The following is a 4,482-nucleotide window of genomic DNA, read 5'->3' on the forward strand; positions in this document are numbered from 1 at the left end:
TTTCTGTATCTAGAATAACAGATCAAGATCTTAAGGTAGAGTTCTTTAAATCTCATTGTGTAATTAAAGACATGATGGATCAGATTAAGTCCATTGCAACAAGTGTGCGTGTAGGAGGATTGTATAAACTGGATGTTAGAAGTGTGTCACATCAAGCGTTGGCATCATTAGCCATGTCTACAACGAATATCTGGCATCAGATATTTGGGCATATAAATTTTAGTGACCTACTACTTCTTTAGAATAAAGGTATGGTGAATGGTCTTCCTGTTTTGAAGATTATGCATGTTGAATGTGAAGCATGTGCCCTTGGTAAATTACATATTGATGAATTTCCTACTATTGTTGATAGAAAGAAGAGTAATATACTTGAACTTGTACACACTGGTTTATGTGGGCCAATGCAGACAAGGTCGTTAGGAGGGGCCTACTATTTTCTTATTTTTGTTGATGAATGTACATGGTTCACCTTGGTGTATTTCCTCACACAGAAACATCATGCTTTTGAATACTTCAAGCAATTCAGAAGTATGATTGAGAAGCAAACAGGAAATTTCATCAAAACTCTTTGCTCAGACCAATGTGGAGAATTCAAGAAGGGTGACTTCATCAAATAATGCAAAGAACATGGAATACAATAGAAGTTCACAACACCTTAAACTCCTCAGCAGAACTAGGTTGCGGAAAGGAAAAATAAAACACTCATGGAGTGTGCCCACAATATGTTGAAAGGTAAGAATCTCACCAATGGTTTTTGGGTAGAAGTTGTAAACACTGCATTGTATAATAGGAGTCATACTAAGTGTTTGGATTATAAAGCTCCTTTCGAAGCATTTTCTGGCTTCAAGCCTGTGGTATGTCATCTTAGAGTCTTTGGATGTAAGAATTTTTCTCATGTCCTGAAAGAAGATAGGAAGAAGTTAGATTCAAAAGCCATTAAGTGTACTTTTTTTGGATACTGCAGTGAGTTTAAGGCTTATAAGTTGTTTAATCCTTTGACCCACAAGGTGTTTGCAAGAATAGATGTGGTATTTCATGAACAGGTAGATGATGGGAACCCTATTCGTAGTGATGAAGAATGGCATGTGGCTTTAGTGTCAAAAGATGGTGATAAAACAGGGGCCAGTGAGCAGCAACAACAACAGCAATAGCAACAACAACAACAACAACAACAATAGGAGCAACAAAAGAAAGAAGAAGTGGTTGATCAAATCAGGTTTGAAACTAGTCTGTAGAGGGGAAATCAGAACAAATTTGAAGCCACTCCACCACTCAGAATATCAAGAAGGAAGATACAATTGCCAGCTAGATACAGGGATCATGCACTCATTACTGGTATGTTGAACACTGTTGAACCTTCTCATTTTAATGAAGCTAGTCAAAGTAATGAATGGAGGGAAGCAATGCAGGAAGAATATGAATCTATCATTAAAAATAACACGTGGGATTTAGTTCATCTTCCTCAAGGGAAAAAACCCATAGGGTGCAGATGGCTATACAAATTAAAGTTTAAACCAGATGGATCTATTGATAAATATAAAGCTAGGTTGGTGGCAAAGGGGTATTCCCAAAAATAAGGTATAGACTACGAGGAAACCTTCACATCGGTAGCTAAATTAAACACAATTAGAATTATTATTGCATTAGCTACTAAACACCACTAGAAAATACACCAGCTATATGTAAAGTCTTCTTTATTAAATGGAGATCTGAAAGAGGAAGTATAGCTAATGCAACGAGAGGGATTTATCAAGAAAGGGGAAGATCAATTAGTCTACAAATTAAAGAAGGCTTTATATGGACTAAAACAGGCTCCCATGTCATGGTATGAAAAAATAGATTCTTTTCTTTCTTAAGCATGGGTATATCAGGAGAAAAAATTATCCTAACTTGTATATTGTGTATGATGATAAGGGGCAAATTGTATTGATTTCTTTGTATGTAGATGATCTGATTATGACAGGGAATGTAGACAAACTCATTGAAGAAATCAAGCAGCAATTATCATAGATGTTTGAAATGAAAGACCTTGGAGAACTGCATTACTGTTTGGGCTTAGAAGACTGGAGAGATTCAGGCTAGACATTCTTGTCCCAAGGTAAGTATGTCAAGATTTTTTTGAACAAGTTTAAAATGGATCAGTGTAAGGCTTCATTTCTACCACTACAACATAACATCAAATTACATATTAATTATGGTTCGAAAGAGGCAGACACAATGTTGTACATAAAGATGGTTGTGAGTCTCATCTATATAACTACAACTAGGCCTAATTTGGCTTATGAAATCAGTGTGTTGAGCTAGTATATGTCTCAGCCTCATGAAAACCATTGGGTTGCAGCCAAGGGAGTGCTAAGGTATGTACAAGGAACCTTAGATTTTGGCATTTTATGTTTTGATTCATTTGATGTTAGAATGGTAGGATCTACAGACTTTGACTGGATAGGAAACTAGGACAATCGAAGATCCATTACAGGATATGCCTTTAGCATTGGATCTGGGGTCATTTCATGGTACAGTAAAAAGTAGCGTACAGTAAAATATATTCACATATTGCTGCACATGTTAGACTCCATCTTGTCAGCTCGCTGCAGCCAAATTCACCAAGATTTTGTAGCTCCTATCCCTGCAAAAGCACAAACAGAATCTACATCGAAATATCAGATTTTGAGTCATCTTAGATCAAGACTAGAAAGCGTAAAGGCAAAACCGATGATTTATGGCACTCCAAATTTCAGGACTTCATAAAGGCGTTGGCTGATAGACGTTGTGATCGAGTTCAAAAATGGCTTCACTGCAACACTGCAGAATTTTCTGGGAATGATGATGTGCAAAAGTTGCAGCTGGAGGCAGTTTTAGCCCTTGCAGAACTGAAACAGGGCCTCTCTGTATGTGGTTGCAAATGTTCTGTTTGTTTTTGGAGATGCATTCAGTGCTTTCTCTGGAGCTCCAGTTTCTTGGCATGCTGATTTGGAACAAGTTCCTCAAGGAGTGCCAACCATCATTATTGCCCATGAGTTTTATGACGCTCTTCCAGTGCACCAATTCCAGAGAACTCCTCGTGGGTGGTCTGAAAAGCTCATTGATATTGCAGAAGACTCGGATGGCTTTCGTTTTGTGTTGTCCCAAGAACCAACAACTGCCAGCAAGTTGTACTTAACTAAGCACCTTAAGGGCCTTTTTCCAGATGAAATAGCTTAGTTGGAGCATGTTGAAGTTTGCCCTCAGGCTGTTGAATTGACAAAGAATATTGCAAAGAGGATTTCATCAAATGGTGGTGGTGCACTCATCATTGATTATGGACAAAATGGAATAGTTTCAGACAGCTTACAGGCCATAAGGAAGCACAAATTTGTTCATATTTTAGATGACCCAGGAACTGCAGACCTTAGTGCCTATGTTGATTTTTCTTATGTAAAACAAATCGTGGAAGAAATGGCAGTGGAGGTGGCAGCTTTTGGTCCAATTTCACAGTCTCAATTTCTTGGCTCACTTGGTATTAATTTTTGTCTGGAGGCATTGTTTTTATGTATATATAGAATTAAAAAAAAAAAAACGTTGAGATTTACTATCCGGATTCATTTGACAGACCCTTCAAATCTTTGCAAAATACATTAGATTACGAAGATCCAGAATTGATGGCTGTTATGGCAGCTAGTTTGAAGGACTCTTCTACCTCAGGTGGTGGAAGTTTCATAATCCATTTATAGCTCAATCAATGCAATTGTTGGGACAAGGGTCCGAATTGTTGCCTCCTATTGCAGCTAATATGGAAGATTCTCTGCCAACCACAGTCACCTCTGGGAAAATGGTCGATGCTCGTTCTGGTCAGACAAAATGCATAAATGCATGCGAATCATAGCTGTAAATTTCATAAGCATTGGCAACATTATGAGCCAATTGTTGGGTGATATTGAGAAACACTCACTTCTGACACTCGAGTCATGGGAGAAGATGGAGCAGCGCCCCTTCTCTGCACAGCTCGAAGCCAAGAAGTTCACTTTCAATGTGATGGCAAAACAGATGATGAGCTTCAATCATGGGGAGCCTGAGACAGATGATCTCATGAAGGATTATTTCACGTTCATGAAGGGTGCCACCTCTGTGCCTATAAATCCTCCCGGGACTAGTTACAGGAAAGCGTTGAAGTCTAAGAGCAAAGATACTGGACTTTGTGAAAAAGACCATGGACGAGAGAAAAAGACATCCAGACGTACACTACGACGACCTCCTCAGCATTGTCATGGATGACGGAAGGCTTTCAACTGAACAAATACTATATCTCATTCTCAACATCCTCTTTGTTGGCCATGAAACTTCTGCAGTGGGCAGTTATCCGAGCACCATCGGCGGAATTCTGGAACAGTACTACCAGAATATGGCCAATTGATATGATAACAATTTGCAGCAACATCTCGGCTCCACAGAAATCGTGCGCTTCAACTAGCGACTGGCCTCATTACCCCGTACAGGATTTTGTTC

General features: G+C 38.9%; 1 pseudogene; it reads left to right on the forward strand.

The window, feature by feature from the left end:
- Window positions 1–2,307: 2,307 nt before the first annotated feature.
- LOC149201180 (uncharacterized) lies at window positions 2,308–3,710 on the forward strand (annotated as a pseudogene).
- Window positions 3,711–4,482: the final 772 nt, after the last annotated feature.

The sequence above is a fragment of the Pinus tabuliformis genome, chromosome 2_1 (assembly GCF_031772625.1).
Source record: "Pinus tabuliformis cultivar Carrire ecotype Pingquan chromosome 2_1, CPIR1, whole genome shotgun sequence".
Classification (NCBI taxonomy): Eukaryota; Viridiplantae; Streptophyta; class Pinopsida; order Pinales; family Pinaceae; genus Pinus; species Pinus tabuliformis.